Here is an 18,272-nt window from a genome sequence, read left to right as displayed (position 1 = left end):
CAGCCAGGCAGATACCCACATGGCACAGCAGAACTCTCCTGACTCGCCCGCTGCTCCCCTCAGCAGTGTATTTCAGTAGATCTGTCTGTTCTGTTCCCCACTCTGTCTCTGGTGAATCCTATCACCCCCTGCACCTCTAGCCTGTACCTCAGTTCCTGTATGCATAAATAAATAAATCTAAAAAAAAAAACAACAACCGTATTTGAGTTTTCATATGACAGTATATTAAATGTAAGAGCTGGTTAGAATTTTCCCAACTCAGTTTCAGCTGCGGTGTCAAGACTGCAGATATCAGATACAAAAGTGAGCAGGAGGTGAAACCCCACAGGCACAAACTTCTTCTTTTTTTAATTTAAATTTTATTTTTATATTCCCCATATAATTACAACCCCCTTATTTTGACCCCAATCCCTCCTTTCCCCGCCCCCCACCCCCCATAGAGTGTCTCTGGCTCATAGTTGTTTGTTGATTTTGATATTTTCTTTCTTATAGTTATTCTTTTTCCTGGTCCCTTATTTAGGTTTTCTAGATTCCTGCTATGAGTGAGACCATCCAGTATTTTTCTTTTTCTTTCTGGCTTATTTCGCTGAGCACAGGCACAAACTTCTGAGGAAGGGTTCAAGTTCTGTTCCCATCATTCTGGGATGTCCCCTGAACCAGAACAAAGGCGTCAAAATAGGTCAGGGTGTGGGGAGGAGTGGGGGTATGGGAAGTTGTTTCTTTGGAGAGAACACTTGCTGTGCTCTGAGAATAAAAGAACCACCATCTCCTTTACTTTTAGCATGAGGGAGACTTCCACAAGCTGCCTGGGAGCCATGCAAAGTGTTTCCGCAGAGATACTGAGAACTGGTGCCTGAGTCACACCTAAGGAAGCCCAAGTGGAGGGCTGGGGCCCCGGGCATCTAGAGTGCCAAGGACGGGTACTTGCTCTGGGGGCCAGCAGGCTTCTGTGTTGGATGGGCTTGAAATCTAGACTTTGTCCAGTCGAGGGATATAGGAGCGTCCTGTGGGAGATCAGATGAGGGTATTGTGGCTCATCTAGGGTCTTGTCCATGGGAGGCCCCTAGAGGGAAGAGAGAAGCCTTTGCAGGACATTAGAGGAAAGGGTTAGACAGATTCCTTCAGCTGCTGTAGGGGCCAACTGTTGTCTTGCTTTTAACCAAATGATTTGCAAAATCTTTGTCCAAAGCACTCATGATATAACCAACACATTGAGCAAGACTACTCTTGCTGTAGTCTGTTCATTACACTGCCATGTCAGTCCCCAAAGTTCACCAGCAAATCTGTCTCCTCAGGGCCTCCATACCCAATCAGTCCTCCCGTGCATATTTTTGTCTGCCTGATCTTTACTGCACCCGTACTCTTTATAGCTTTCCCTCATCTGCTATTTCAGCACTGTCTGCAACCCTTTCACTCAAATCTTTCCTGGATAATCCCTAATTATTACCTCCTTCCACCCATGACACCACCCCAACCCTGTGCCACCCCAATACATCCCACATACCATTGCTGCCAGACTCACTTTCCTAACTGCACACCTATGATCACTCTAAATCCTTAAATACAATGGTTTGTTACCCTGTGGGTGGGTAGGGGACTTGTTACTTAGGTTGTAGGCGTGGGGTGTAGGAAGGGATTGAACCGTAGAGGACTTGAAAACTACATATACACACTTTGCTTAAGATATCCTTCTAAACCTCTCCAAGTATCACCCCACCTCTGGAGAATTGTTACCAAAGGGACTATGTTCTTTATGTGGTTGGTGGAGAGGCAGAATTATTAACCAAGGCTGTGTTAGTCAAAGGTAGCAATGGTCTGAGTGTTCTGCTTGAATAATCTCTACAAGGTTATTTAGGGACCCAAATTCCTCCCATGTTGTGCCTCGGCCCTCCCTATTTGTAAGATGGATATAGGAATACTGCCGCGGACCAACACAGCAGTAGACGATGAGGCCACCTCAGGGTTGAGAGAAGCGTGCAGGGTGGTCAGGGCGTCGGCGAAAGAAATGACAAACAGACACACTTCAAGAGTGAAAATCTGAGTGTAATTTTCTTTAAGTTTGTGACCAGTATATATATGTTTTCCAAAAGCACAGGAATGAATATCAATGAAATTAGCTTGCTCATGGGCTCAGTCTATTACCATCAGGGAGGTGATCTACATAACAAACAATGACCATTATAGAAGAAAGGAGGAAGTTTAGAAAGACAGATAAGGGATTAAAGTTTGTAGTTCTAGGAAGACGGGATAAGATTTTTAGCATTCTTGTAGTGGTTCTTGGTGGTCGTTGTCTTTTGATAAGCTTCTGCCTTTTCAGGGAACTTCCGCTGCACTTTCTCTGCTTCAGGCTGTTCTCCCCCCGCGCGCTGGTTGCCCAGCCGGATCTAGGGACCGTGGTGAAAGCCATTCCTAAAGATCACTGCGGGGGGGAGGTGCAGCAGGTAGGGTTTTGCTGTTCTCCCCCTGCGCGCTGGTTGCCCAGCCGGACCTAGGGACGGTTAGCCCTAAAGGTCACTGCAGGGGGAGGTGCAGCAGAATATTAACTTTGTAAGGTGGCTATAATAATTAATACGTGAATGGATGCCTGGCATATAAGAGACACTCCATTTTTTCTTCCCTCTTCCCTTTGTCAATAGAGTAAGCTCTATTGGCAACCTGTCAACTCGTCATACTGGGCCTGCTCTGGGCAGTTTGAAATGTATAGTTAACCTTCAGAATCTTTTTACCTCCCCATTATTTTTTCTCCTCCTAGTCCTAGTCTGTCCAGAGTGTAGAGGTTCTTATTAGTCATCACAGCTGGAAAAGCTCTAAGACATTCACTATCTCCTCCTACCTGACATTATCACTTCCTCTTCACTCCCACTCTAATCCCTTAGTGAGATTTAAAAATATAAAACAAAGATGTTATTCTTAAGTGGTGTTGTAACAGGGCGTATCATGACAGGTGATTTTTATAGTCAGAAAGGCATCAAGACCCAATAGAAGGGAAAATATTTACTGGGGGGATTCCAGGCATAGAAATAGGTGGATGTCGAGCTATCTGGAGAGGTGTATACTTGTCAAGTAGGTAGTTGCCAGCTCCATCTCTCCTTCTATTCTTCATCTCTCCTTCCTTTTGCCTTATGCCAAGAAATCTGTGTAAGTAGACTCTTTCTCCTGATAAAACCATGTCTTAATTTTGAACCTAATAATATAACAAATGCAATTTTTTTATAGAAGCAGAATTTTGCAGCATGTGTCTTCCGGGTATGCTTAGGTAATTGTCGTTCATTCACCCATCCATTCATTTGTCCAGTGCTTGTTGTGGAAGTTTTAAAAGATGGCTACAAATTCTTTAGCATGCCTCCCATAAATCTACAGGGTCTAATTGTCCTCTTCCACCATCTTGAAGCTGGGCTGGCCTTAGGTGGAAGCAGCAGAACGTGGTAGAAGTGATGCTATGATACTTCCAAGGCCATGGCAGAATCCTTGATGTTTCTGTCCAGTTCTTTTTTGAATACTCCCTCTCCAGACTTCTCCTTCTTAGGACCCAGCCACCACTCCACATGGAGAGGCCAAGTATAGGTACTTCAACCAATAGCCAGGATCCCGTGATGGAGCCATCGTGAATGACCAGTCCAACTGTGATTCTGATACTGAATACAATCGCCTGAGAAACCATAGTGAGAACAGTTCAGCTGAGCCTTCCCTGAATTCCTGACCCACAAAAAGTTGAGGAAAATAACATGATTGTGGTAATCCCCTAAATTGGGGAGTAATTTGTTATGCAGCAATAGATAGCTGGAATATTTGTCATATTTATTTTTCTTTTTTTGAAAAAACACAGATGTTTTGCGCCTGGCCAATAAGATATTAATATCCTTTCAAAATTATCTGCCTCCAGGGGCCTCCCTGGTGGCGCAAGGGGTTAAGATGCAACCTATGAAGCTCACCGCAGCCACTACAGCACAAGTTCGATCCCCGGCCAGGGAGCTACCCATATGGCACAACAGACCTCTCCTGACTTGCCCACTGCTCCCCTCAGCAGTGTATTTCAGTCAGCCTGCCTGTTCTGTTCTCCACTCTGTCTCTGGTGAATCCTCTCATCCCCCAAAACTCTGGCCTGTACCCAGTTCTTATATGCATAAATAAATAAATATTAAAAACAACAACAACAACAAAATTATCTGCCTCCAGAAAAAAAGATGCAGGCTTCAACTGATCTTCTAAAAACATAGTCCTTGATTTCAAATCATTATATTTTTTCCACTGTCTGAACGTGACTTTTGAACCAACCATGAACTAACACTAACTCAAACTCTCATATTCACTCAGAAATCATACTTTGATGGTAGGAAAGGAACAACTAACTTCAATTAAATAATAATTAAAGTGTGTAAATATCCTAGCAAAACATCTTTTGAGAAGCAAATTGGCTTTTCATTGAGGAACCCACCCTAAGTGTCACATTTTTTGACAAATTTTGAACATACCTCACTTGTGATGAAGCAGAATGTATCTTTCCAGCAGGGAAATTTCTCTAAGAATAAGGATTTTCCAGATTGATAGGGCCTAGAAATTGACAAAATGATCACAGAAACAAAATAAGAGAAAACCGCATCTTTTTGCAACCCCATGGTCCATATTATTTACAACTGGCTGCTGAAGTTCCTTCTAAGAAAACTCTTTATTTATTTATTTGCATTTTAAAAGGAGAGGTTTATTACGAAAGAGAGGAAGAAAAAAGAGAGACACCTGCATAGACACAGATGGACAGTCTTAGGTTGCAAGCTGCCCAAGAATGTTCTTTATTTTACATTTTTTTTAAGATTTATTTATTTATTTATACAAGAACCGGGGCACAGGCCAGATTCACTGGAGGGTGAGAGGATTCACCAGAGACAGAGCGGGGAACAGAACAGGCAGACTGATGAAATACACTGCTGAGGGGAGCAGCGGGCGAGACAAGAGAGGTCTGCCACGCCATGTGGGACCCTCACCCGGCGGCCGACCAGCATCGAACCGGTGCTGCAGAAGCTTTGGACAGCTTCACAGCGTGGCGCTCAACTGCCTGCACCACCAGGGGAGGCCCTATTTTACATTTTTTAAAGTAAGTCTGAACTAAAGCAAAAGATATTGACAGAATAGAGTTCAATAAAAGATAAAAATATAAAACTTAAGGGCAGCAAAAATGTTCATGCAAGATAATCAAATTAAAGTAATTCAGTCATGATGCAGCCCATTTAGATGTAAGAATTGACTAGTATGAGAATTATATCGTACACTAGTAGATATGTATTACTTGTGTTACTTTTAATAGAAAGACATAGATACAAAATGTGATTGCAACAGTTGAATCTAGAGGTATGTCACATAATCAATATCTATTTGTTGTCGGACATGATGCCGGAGACAAGCACCATCTCTGTCAAGAAACATAAAGTTTAGTGGGAGAAATGGCAAGTTTTAAAAAATTAGCTAAATTAGTTTGATATGTATGAAATCCTTACAACATTGCAAGACACACAGTGTCATGTACCTGCTAGGTGAATAAGTAAATCCCCAGGGCCTCCCTGGTGGCGCAGGGGTTAAAGACAGCGCTATCAAGCTATTGCTAGCCACTGCAGCATGAGTTCAATGCCCAGTCAGCCAGGGAGCAACCCACATGGTGCAGCAGCCCTCTCCTGCCTCCCCCTCTGCTCCCCTCAGCTGTGTATTTCAGTAGATCTGCCTGTTCTGCTCCCCACTCTCTCTGGTGAATCCTCTCACCCCCCGCAACTCTGGCTTACACCCCAATTCTTGTATGCATAAACAAATAAATATTTTTTAAAAATAAGTAAATGCCAACCCATTTATTTATACACAAATACTGATCACCTTACAGACGGCAGGCACCATGAGAGGTGTGAGAGATAGAGGGGTGAACAAAGACTACATTCAGAAGAGAGGCAGATATTGAACAAGCCACAAGCAGGGACATCCCAGGGGCATTCCTGGGATACTTGGGAAGCAAAAGGAGATTGCTGGTCCTAGGTGGCCAAAGGTTTTCAGCCATACCAGGCCCTTGCTGTATGGACTCCATGGCACGCCTGACAACCATGCTATGAGTTTGTCCAAATCAACATTAGAATCTAGTATGTAAAGTCAAACTTGGGAGAAGCTTGAAGGCCAGTAGAGCAATCAAGATCTGCTCCCAAATCCCGTATTAGAGCAGAGGGAAAGCCCAAGTGCAGAGACAAGCACTGGACTTCACACAAAAAGACTCATTGGAATGGAAGACCAGGCCTAGTGCTCAAGATGTCAGTATTTTGGTGACAGAAGTAGACTCCCACCACAGCACAATAGGTCTAGACTAAAACATGTTGGAGTTCACTTATTTAGTGAGGGAGCAGAGCTGGTGCCAAGATAATTTTTTCATTTCTATTGTCTACTTGACTGGAATGGAACCAATTTATATTTTGATGATTATGGAAGTAGTGGCATGCGGCAATGAGTTAAATGGTAGCGTGTTTCTGACTTCCACTGGGCATATTATTGCCCTTCTAGATTGCTGCTCAGAGCAATTTTGGCCTAACTTTTAATTTGGTTGAGCAGGAAGTTTCTTAGAATAGGGGGTTCTGCTGACTACCCAGTCGTGAATGGGCAAAGGCAGCAGTGTGTGAGTGGGAATGTGTGAGTGTGTGTGTGCGTGTGTGTGTCCTTCCTCCTGAACAAAGTGGCTTCTGCTGAGTTTGGAAATATGGCAGGAAGATATTCCTGGGAGGATCATCAAAATTTTACTACTTGAGAATTTAGAGTGCAATAATTTTTATATGACCTTTTCCCTTTTTCTTCAATCCCTAGAGCCTGGACTTAAGGGTCTGTGGACAAGATAAAGCCACATGTCTGTTCCTTCATGATTGTGAATCCCTGGGTAGTTTACTTAACCCAATTAAATGGTAACTTGCTGATCTGTAAAATGGGGGTAATATTTAGCTCATAAGATGGCTGTGAAGATAAAACAGCATATTAAAAACATTTAATGTGATTCCTGGGTCAGAGTAAGCATTGAATAAGTGGTAGTTGTTACTGTTAGAATTAAACGTACTAAGCAAGGGCTGTGAACAGCCAGATGCTACTAGAAAAAGGGTTTATGCTCATTTCACAACATTCTGGGCAAAGTCTAGAAAAAGAAAGTTAAACTACTAAATAGGCCGTAGACTTAACTAAACCAAACCCACTTAAAATGATCCATCATTTGTTACCTTACAAGGTACTCAGGAGTTAGTTCTCTTCCCGACAAACAGATGGCCTTTCCTCATTCTAAAATAGGCAGAATGACGTGGACCAGAGCTGACCAGGCTTTAAATACCCAAGCATTTCTGATTTCTACATAAATTAATAATTCAAAACAAAATTTCGAAATAACAAACTTCCATTTTGCTAAACACAAAAGCCCACTAATGGATGCCTCTAAACTTAGCAACCACTCCAGATGTCTTATCGGTGGGTTTTTGCTGTCTCCCTCATAATGCACACTGATGGCCAGGCACTGGCAACGCTGGCTGCGACAGACGCAACCAGGCAAAGGTCCAGGCCCAGCTTTTTCCTGGGCCATAGATTCTAACACTGCCATAGTGGACTTTTAATCCATTAATTAGCAATAAAAAAGTAAGAAGCAAGTGTGCTATGTTCTGACATCAATACTTTCAAACCGCCTAATGAGACATACTAGGACGCCTTCCAAATTTGATGAGCTCAACCGTTGATGGGAGTAACCGAAGAAAATGTTCAGCACAGCTGAGATAACCCAACAGTTCTTTCCCGAGCTGCTCATGAATCCCGAAACTGCAGTTCATTTGGAGTTTTTTTGTTTTGTTTTTTAATTTGGAATGGGAACTGCTTCCAGCTCTCTCAAAGAAGAAAGCTTTTTTTCCTCCCCCTGCCTGACATCATCAGTTCTACTCAGGCTTGAAATGTGTATTTTGGTTAATTGTTAGATTAATTCCATTTTAACCACTAAAGTGAAAAAAAAGGTGGTGCATGTATATTACATCACAAATGTGGTGTCCTTTCTTCTTTCTCCCCTCTCCACCAAATAATACTCAAGCCTGGCTAGTGGGGTGGGGACCCTCAGAAACATTTCTGTCCTGCTAGCATTCACCTGTGGGGCAAAAGCATTCAAAATCAGAAAGTTCTGTCTGTGCCTGAAGGTGACTGGGGTATTCCAGCTGGCTTGGAAGACAAGCAAGAGCATGGATGCAGAAGGCAGCAAGGCAAGACAGAGCTGGAAAAAGCCCAGAATGGATAAATCGTAAAATGATGAGATTTAGAACTTCGAAATCCTTGCCTATGGATCTGACAGAGGCAACGACGTGTGTGCGTCAGCCAGCAGGACAGGGGAGCAAACCTCATGTGAAGAGTGGGCTGGGCTGAGCAAGCCACTCACATACTTCATGGAAGAGTGGATGGGTGGGCAAGATGGCGGCTATGGCTTCCTCTCCTTTCATTGCAACTATTGAAAATATATTACACAGTGCAGGGTAGGCAACATAATTTACCAAGCCTACAAAATAAAAATGTGGGGAGCTTGTTCAAAAAGCAGGAAAAGAATGCTGTGAAAGATACTAAAATATAAAAAGTTTCCTTTGCTCTATGCTCCTCTCACTCTCATGGTACTTTATGTTCCTATTTAATATCACACTAAACTGGGCCTCCCTGGTGGGGCAGGGTTAAGTATCAGCACTATGAAGCTATCAGCAGCCACTGCAGCATGAGTTCGATCCCCAGCCGGCCAGGGAGCTGAACTTCATGGTGCAGCAGACCTCTCCTGTCTCACCCGTTTTTCCCCTCAGCAGTGTATTTCAGACTCTCAGTGGGCCAGGCTCTAAGTCCACTCTACACCACAGCATGCTCCATTGTTCCATAGGACTTACAAAACACAAATAAAAAGATAAAATGATTAAGAATGTCAATACTATGGCAGTAGAACACTAAACCACATTCAGGGTCCTTCTAGCACAAGGTCCTGTGTGAGCACTAATTAGACACCCGTGAAGCACCCATTCTGCAGTCTCCAAAAAGCCTTCCCAGAGAAGAGCCTTGTGGGGGGAGAGGGGGCGGGTCACAAACCAGACTTTCTTAATGTGCCTGGCTCCCCAGCCAGAAGCCAGAGCTGAAATTCAAAGCTGGAAACACGGGATCCCAACATAGCTCCATTTTCTTTACACTTGTTTGTTTCATCTGCTTTTGAGTTTTTACATTAGTGGTTTTTCCTGCCTGTCTAATGGAGAATAAACTGCCAGCCTATAGGGACTGCATTTTTCAGAGAAGAATTTTTTAAGCCTACACACTCCAAATTCTTACCCTGGGCCTAAAACTTAACGTGGCAAGAGAGAAGGGAAGAAATCATCTACTGATAAACTCTTAAATCTTCGTACAGAATTTTCTAGACCCTAATTAACCCTTTTGAAATCGGGAGCTTTGTGTTTTGACTGCATTGGTTATAGAAATTTTTCACAGGGTATCCACACATCTGCTGATTTCCCACTCCAACATTCTGAGGTAAGAGCAGTGCTAGGACCCTGGTGTTTGCTGGATTTACTTCTGTCTTCCCTGATGGCTATATCTGGAAGCTCAACCCTCCCCCGCCACTCCATGATACTCAGTTTCAGGGCAGAACCCCTAGCTAGCAGTTTCTCAAACACTACCTTCCTCTGTGTCATCATCAAAGGCATTTTAAAAGCATTGATCGAATTGTGATAAGTACATTATTGAATAAAATCAACCCAATGTTGTCTATTGACTGGTTAACTCTTCTCTATGCACTTGACGGTCAATTGTCTCAGCTTTCAAAGACAATGAATTTGACAGAAAGAGAACCTGTATCATTTGTGAAATACAACATCACAACATCACATTGCATTTGGAATATTAAGATAGAATACATTTATTTCCTGCCTTGTAAAAATCATTTGAGCTTAGCAAATTTTATACACATTTTCCTGGCATTTGTTTAATTAATATCAACATGGCAATGAGCTGCTTAACATTATTTTGCAAAATGACCATAAAAGTTGTTTCCCTAAAGCACTCTCCTGGCATGGGTTGTGCCCTCTCACTTACATCTCCTGTCGCTATTTAGAACTAGGAGGAGCCTTGAAAGCCTCAGGAGATTATTTCCTCCTGTGATGTTTCTCTGTTATTGCATGTGTGTGACCAGGTACTGCACCTAATTTTTTCTGGGCTTCATTTCCTCAATTGTGAAACAAAGCTAAGACTTACCCATTCCATAGCAATTTTTTTTTTTTTTTTTTTTTTGTGGGACCCTCGCCGGTGCCCGGGGATCGAACTGGCGCTGCAGAGGCTGCGGGCAGCCTCGCAACCCAGCGCTCATCCGCTGCGCCACCAGGGGAGGCCCTCCATAGCAGTTTTTAAGATCTAAGGTAAAAATATAGTTAAAGCGCACTATGTAAATTCTAAAGCCCATTTCAAAACGTAAATCATTCTTCTTGCCCAAGGTCATGCAGGTTGTTTACATAAAACAAAATCTAGATCTGAAGAGCCTGAGTCCTGGGCTCCTTAGATCATTTACAGAATTTCTGAGCCATGAAGATGGACAGCTCCTTCATACCCTGCTCCATCTATTCATCTGTCCATCAGTTTGTCCGTCCGTCCATCCATCCATCCATCCATCCAACCCACAAATAATTACAGAATGATCTTGCTCTCGTGGAGCTTACCAAATAAGCAAATATATCAATCTTAGAGAGTGACTAAAGAAGCTATAATATGGTGATAAGGAGAACAAGAGATGGGGGTGAAGGAATGCTCGTGGGATAAATGTGCTATCTAAGCCAAGGCCTAACTGAGTAGGTAATATTTGATAGTGACCTGCACAGGTGTGGGACTAAGCCTTGCATATGCCTATGTCTCAAAGAAGAATGTTCCATATAGAGATACAACATGTGCAAAAAGTGACAGTGGACACTAGGAAACAGAGGAATTTCAAGGAGGCCTAAGAGAGCAACTCCACTGGTCTGTGAGACCAGAAATCTGCCATATTTCCTCCCATTGTGTTATTCTAGGTGCCCTGTAAGACAGAGCCTGTGGCAAGGCTCAAGTGCTAATGTTCTCATGAAAGGCATATTCAGGGAAGCAAAAGAGAGAACAAAAAAGAATCATATTCAAATGCAAGCTGATGCCTTGTGGCACTGGCCACTTTCTCCAACAAACTCCTCACTGAGCTAGATGAGAGAGCCCCTGGGTCCTGTGGCTGAAAGAAAACACTGTTCCTCCTTGCAATCCATCGGCAAGGGGCATGGGGAGGGAACTTACATGGTGTTTCTCTGCCATCTCCCATCTGCCTACTGCTCAAAGTTTGCCCTACAGACATCAACTTCCCTGCACACCTATATATAAAATCATATAAAACTGTTATAGGGCAACCCCAAAGGGAAATAGGATGGCCTGGGTGTGAATCCTCACCCACAAACTTAAGAAAGCAACTCTGAATAAGACCCAAGGGCAGGCATACACAGAAAGGTTAGTAAAAGGTTGGTTTATGACCTCCCTGGTGGCGCAGGGGTTAAAGACAGCACTATCAAGCTATTGCCAGCCACTGCAGTTCGATCCCCAGCTGGCTGGCCAGGGAGCCACCCACATGGCGCAGCAGACCTCTCCTGCCTTGCCCGCTGCTCCCCTCAGCAGTGTATTTCAGTAGATCCCCCTGTTCTGCTCCCCACTCTCTCTGGTGAATCCTTTCACCCCCTGCACCTCTGGCTTACACCCTTCTTGTATGCATAAGTATATAAAAATAAAAAAATAAAAGGTTTGTTTACAAGAATAAAGAAAGAAGGGGAGCACAGAGAGTGAGATAGAGAGAGACACAGAGAGAGATTAATTGGCAATACATCCTACCAGTAATGCTGCCTGAGCTGGGATTCCGGTGCATGCTGAAGGCAGGCAAAACCAAGTTCCCTCTGGCCCACATGTCCTCCCTTTCCTATCAAGCATGGCTTCTTAACTCTACCCTTTGTTCCCAGCAATCCCCTTCAAGAAGTCAAAGGTTATGGCATATCCATGACAGTCTTAGGCACCAAGGATCTCTTTGGCATGGAGGGAGGGATGGGTGGAGTCCATTCAAGTTATACTATTCCCCCACAAAACCTGTGCATTTTATATAAAAATAAACTATTTTCTATCAACAAGCAAAAACAAGAATCTGTTCCTCTAGTCTAGGTACCAAAGTGAAGATGATGTGTCACAGAACTGGGGAGGGCCAAACCTTTGTTGATGAGCTAAGGTGTTAGATTCAGTGTTTACTGCAGCCTGCCTAGCCTATTGGGCTACACAGGGGTTCACTACCTCAGTAATGCATTAAAGGATAGGAGATATTTTCAGTAAACAAATCTGCTTGAGAAAAGTGATTATACTATAAATCTACTGTCAGTCAACCTATAGTGTATGGAGATATTTGAAGCATGTACATACCTCTGAAATAAAGAATTTTATTACTTGAAAAAAAATCTGCTTGACATTATTTAACCCAGTATTTCTCCAACTATTCTAACTATTTAATAGTCTTTTCACAGAGCACCTTAGTAGTAGAGTAAGTCCTCACTTAACAGTTATGGAAAAAGGAAAAAGAAAGCATAGTAATAGAAAGGTTCTTGGAAACCATTAAGTATAACAAAAGCAACTTTCCCATAAACTAATTGAAAAGAAAAAGAGTTAAGTTCCTACAGCATATTTCTGGTCACAAAAATATCACCAAACTTCTCAATGAAGATCCAAAATCCTTTTAATATAAAGCAATCATTTGTATTCATTCATGTGTTCCTTTTCCAACCCCCCTTTTTCAGTTTAGAGTCACAGAGTGACCACAGACCATTCCATTGGTTCAGGGAACAAGACAGAAACCCATCCTGGACAGGACGCCCCTCCATTGCATGGCGTATCACACCCACACACACTCACTCTGTGGAAAAGAAAGACTTCAGGTGGGTAGTGGTGAGCCTATAATGGAGAGAGGTGATAGACAGGAGAGGTGACAGGGAGGGTGAGTGGGAAATAAATCTGATTCTGAAAATAGCTTGAGAGTTAAAAATACAACTGGAAATCAGGCTTGGAAACAAATTCATTAGCTTGTTGAGTGAATTCAGTAATGAAATCAATCTGGTTCTTTTTAATATGATTTTTCCTCCTGAGAATAATCAGCAGAACTCTAAGAACAGTTTGCCAAAGTCCTCCCATATTTAATTACACATAATTCTGTGCCATACACAGAGGAAGAGACAGGAACAGGGGTTTTGACTTCATGGCTTCTATTCCCATGCTAAGGTAGCTGAGTTCACAGGTTGGGACAAGCCACGTGAGGGAAGCCATTGTCTTGCCTGATAGAGAAGTAAATTTTGTGGCTGTCTTGATTATGATTTTTGATCTAGATTCAAAAGTTCTTCCCTATGGAACTCACTTGAAAGAACTTGGCGGAAGGTATCGGGAGTAATGAAAGTTTTTATAGGCGTGCTTCTTAAGCAAACAAAAGTTTGTGCTTACCCTGGCAGGACATTAAATTTGTGACAGTTGATGAAATCTTTCTCAGAGGCAGAAGGGGGATAGTGGGGCATTGTGGATTGGGCCGTACCTCTCAAACATGTAGGAGGCAGTGGATTGGTTGATTTACAGGTGTGTGCATGTAGGGAGGGATTTTAGGGTAAGTTTCCAGTGAATCTTTCCTAAGGATCATCCTTTGGTCAAGTGTCATGTGCGGTCATGTCTCACCACAGATGTCAGTTTCCTCATTCTGGAAGATGCACTGTTCTCCGCTGCTTTCACCTGCTCTCCACACCCCTGCAGGTGGGAGCTCCAGAAGACACAAAGGCGAGCGAGCTAGGGACACTTTGTTCTGCCGCCTCCTACCAACTGCACCTTCTTACAACCTCATTAGCCAGGCGCCTTTGAACGTCGTGTCGAGGCAAACATGAGCACACGAACCTGTGTGCCCCCACCAGTCGATTAACATATCAGGTCGGCGTTTGTGATAAAAAAAAATGGGAAAACAGGGACGAATAGAGATATCACACATTTAGCCTCTGATTTCCTGAAATAATTATTTTTCTTAAGTATCCATTGCTAGTTTGAAAATATTTACCTACATTTCCTAACTCTAGATAATATTTGCTCACAGATAATCCCTTTCAAACTTTGTATTGATACATACTATCCATATAAGCTAAAATTACAGCTCACTGAATTTTCAAAACTTCAACACATGCCAGCACCCAGATCAAGAAAGAGAGTCATCCCCACCCCAGAATCCCCTTCCCCCATCACATTCCCAACCCTACAGGTTACCAGCAGCCTGCCCCAGCAGCAGAGATTCTTTTGGCTCGCCTTTGAACTTTACATAAATAGAATCATGCCATGTGTGCTCTTTCTTCCTGACTTTCTTTAGGTCAGCATTCTATTTGTGAGGTCCATCCTCACCACTGTGTGGAGTTATAGATTGTTAATTCTCATTGTTGCAACGTGGTATTTATCCATTCTCCTGTTGACAGACTTTTGGGTAGTTTCCAGTTCAGTGTTGTTACAAGTGCTGCTATAAACTTTCCAATTCATGTCTTTCCATTAAAATCAGTATATATTTGGGGGGTTATCTCTCCCAGAAATTGCTAGGTGCTAGGTAAGTATGGTTGAGCTTTAGCAGATACCACCACACAACCTGTAGTTGTGCCAATATGCCCTTTCACCGGCAGTGAAAGTGGACCTAGATGGAAATCCTCCCTCTTGGGAGATGTAGTATATTCCAGTGGTTAAGAATTCAGATTCTGGACTGGGATTATCTGGGTTCAAATTTCAGTTTTATCATTTAATAAGTACGTGATCTTAGGTACTTTATGTAACCCTTCTGTGCCTTAGGCTTTCATCTGCAAATTGGGGACACTAGTCATCTACCTCACAGGGTGAAGGATTAAATGAGTCCATGCATATAGACACTAAAACAGTGCCTGGCACACAGAAAGTACTCCATAAAGGTTAGATGATGGTTTCATTCAAATGTATTGAAGCTAATTGCCACCAGTGCAGTAAGGAAGTTGTGTATTACCATAAAAGAAGTAGAAAGAGTCCCACATAACCTGGGGAGGTGACTAGATAAGTGCCACAAGGTGTCTCTGTATGCAGGAGGAGTATGTGAGCACAGAGGTCTCACCTTTGGGCTACCCACATCAAAACTATTTCTTGGGAACTTGAGTATGCAAATTAAACCAAAATTTCAGAGCTCCAAAATATTTATAGGAGAGTATGCATCTATATAAATGAGTCTTTGCTTTATTTATTTATTTTGTTGCTATTGAAACCAGTGACATATCTCCTATTAAATTAACTTACTACTGATACTCAGTTTTTAGTGAACTCCTCACAAACTCTGTAGACTTTACAGTCTAGTCATTGGCAGTCACTGTTTTGGGCATTGACATAGATGTAGATTTCAGTAAATAAAGATCGATCAAGTAAATAGTCAGTGGAGAAAAGAGAAATGATAGAAAAGAACGATAGGTGAGTCACTGGGTAGCAAGTTCAAAGACATGCAAAGTTGAAAGCCACTCCACATGGCCAGGTGTGGGCCACTGACTACAATTTTTTTTGTAGTTTAAAAAAATTGAAATAATTCACAGAAAGCATAGTATTAGTTTCAGGTATGAGATAATGATTGATGGATATGCATATTGCAAAATGATTATCACAGTAAGTTTTAACTAACATCCATCACCATATACAGTTACAAACTTTTTGTGTTTGATGAGAACTTTTAAGACCTACTGTCTCAACAACTTTCAAAAATAGGATACAATATTGCTATTTAGTTGCTATGCTCTACATTAGACCCCCAGGATGTATTTATGTTTTAACTGGCAGGTTATTCCATTTCATATACACTCCTCACCACTATCTCCTGCCTCTGGCAGTCAGCGATCTCTCTATGAGTTCAGGGGCTTTTGGGAATTGGTTTTTAATATTAAATGTCAACAAATACATTTTCTGCATCCCACTTCTAGTTTAGTTGTATACAACTCTGACTGCATATAAAAATCAGAATCAGCTGGGGGAGTGTTAAAAAGTACAGATGCCCAGCCTCGAACCCAGAAATTTGATTGCGCTTGTTTGGCAATAGGGTCCAGAAGTTTCTTTTTCTTATGCTCCCCACATTATTCTAATGTGCAGCTACAGTTGGAAAATATCAGTCCTTCTGAGAGTTAATAGTGACAATACTGATGGTGCCTTCTGAGTGGTTATCTCCTCCAATGGGGTGAGAGGGAGGGTACAGAGTAGTTTCTATGGAGTCTATCTGCTTTGGACAGAAAACTTCCAAACACTGGCTGAACTGGTTTTCATCTGGTACATTTTCTCTCATACCTATAACCTCAGAATATTCCAGTCTATTTTAAGCCTTCCTGTGGTTTCTAAAGCACAATACTTTCCAAACGGAAGACTTACCATTTCAAATCTCAGGGGCTATGATTCAATCTAAAGGAGAACTAACTACCTCAATTAATATTGGACATTTCCTTATTGATGAAAAAGATACATGAAAATGCACTGGACTGTAAAGCCCTTCATAAAAGAGTAAGATTGTTTATGTTGTTGTTGTTATCATCACTTGTGTAAACTATAGGAAGGTAGGCAAAAACCATGGGCTATTTGAACCAGGGGATATCATTTATATGTGAATTTAAATTTTTGGCTCAGTTACATTTTAGCTGTGAGTCCTTACCTTCTCTGGGCAAATGGTTCATGAAAAATGGGAGCTTAAGGAGCCCTCAGAAGGAAATTTTGTACCTTAAAGGAGCTAATATAAATGGTGCCTGGCAAGGAATGAGTCCGGAGTAAACAGTGGTTACCCTCCCATATTAGCTAGTGCAATGCTGCTGCTGCATAACAAACAAGCCCTACCAACACAAAATTTTACTAAAGCATTATCAGTTCTCAGTCATGTGTCCGTGGGTTGGCTGTGGGAGTGCCACTTAAGGCTATTAGTCATATCAAGGCCTGTTCCACACGTGTCTCATTCTGGAATCAGCAGCTTCCTGAGGCACGCTCTTCTCATGGTAGATGACAGAAGTATAAGAAACACTGGTAGAAATTTGCTATGCCTTTTAACATCTCAGAACCATTCACGATCATTTCTGCCCACATTCCCTTGGCCAGAGCAAGTCATGTGGCCAAGCTCAGAGTCAACGGGACAGAGAAACATAATCTACTCAGTGAAGCCATGACACAGTGAAGGGAATAATGTGAACAAATAATATATTCTACTGCACATTCCCTTCCCTTCTGCAAGGAGCCAATAGAGAAAAGGGGGAAAAGGAAGGAGGGAGGAAATAGTTGACTCTCCTAGGAACTTTGTCTTATACCTCATTTGTGAGAGTTGTCTGGCCTCCTTTGTGGAAATAGTCCAAGTGGTCACGCAGGGGGAGAAAAGCTGTTCCCTGGTGGAGTAGCTTCCTGCCTCTTCCTGGGGTCCTTGTGATGAAGGATAAACTACTCAGAGGCAGTCTAGAATTCACCAAAGCCTTCTCAACACATCTAAATTGATTTAGAAAGATAAACAGAAGCAATAGCCAGTGAAATTCAGCAAGACAGATTATACTACATACTGACTGTCAAAATAAACAGGTCTTTGTCTAAACTCCACGCTCTCTCTCTCAACACCATTTTAATGTGCAAACACCATTTATGAGTATTTGCTCTAAAAGACAAAATCACTCGATATATAATGGTGATAGGTTAAGAGCCCTTTATTTGAACTCAACACTTCATTTGTATTTCAAAACTGGATGAATAGGTAGCCTCACCTCTGTTATCTAAACAGAGTGTTCTGGCCAAACATGCAGTATGATTAGAGTTACCAAATAGGCCCTGTTATATACAATAGTTGTTGGAAGATTTTAGTGAATAAATCAAAGGTGTTTAACCAAAAATAACTCATAATTAGGATAACTCAGAATATATTTCAAAATGTTAAACTGTGAAAGTCATCTCACTCACTGAAGATCTTTGTTGAAGGATATTAGTAACAGCTGTGTGAGCAGAGGGTGGCAGGCAGTGGCCAGTTACTTATAACCACCTCAAGATCAGTTCTGGAACCATCCTTCCCAGGAGTGGTCCCTGTACCATCAACAACAGAATCAGCAGGGGCTGTTTGTTACAATGCAGATTCCCAGGCAAACCCCCAGACTTAATGAATCACAATCTCTGGATGCAGGACTCAAGAATCTCCATTTTTTGCACACCAAGGATTTTATGAACACCAA

This window comes from Talpa europaea, assembly GCF_964194135.1.
Source record: "Talpa europaea genome assembly, chromosome: X".
Lineage (NCBI taxonomy): Eukaryota > Metazoa > Chordata > Mammalia > Eulipotyphla > Talpidae > Talpa > Talpa europaea.
Note: the sequence above shows the minus strand (reverse complement) of the source record.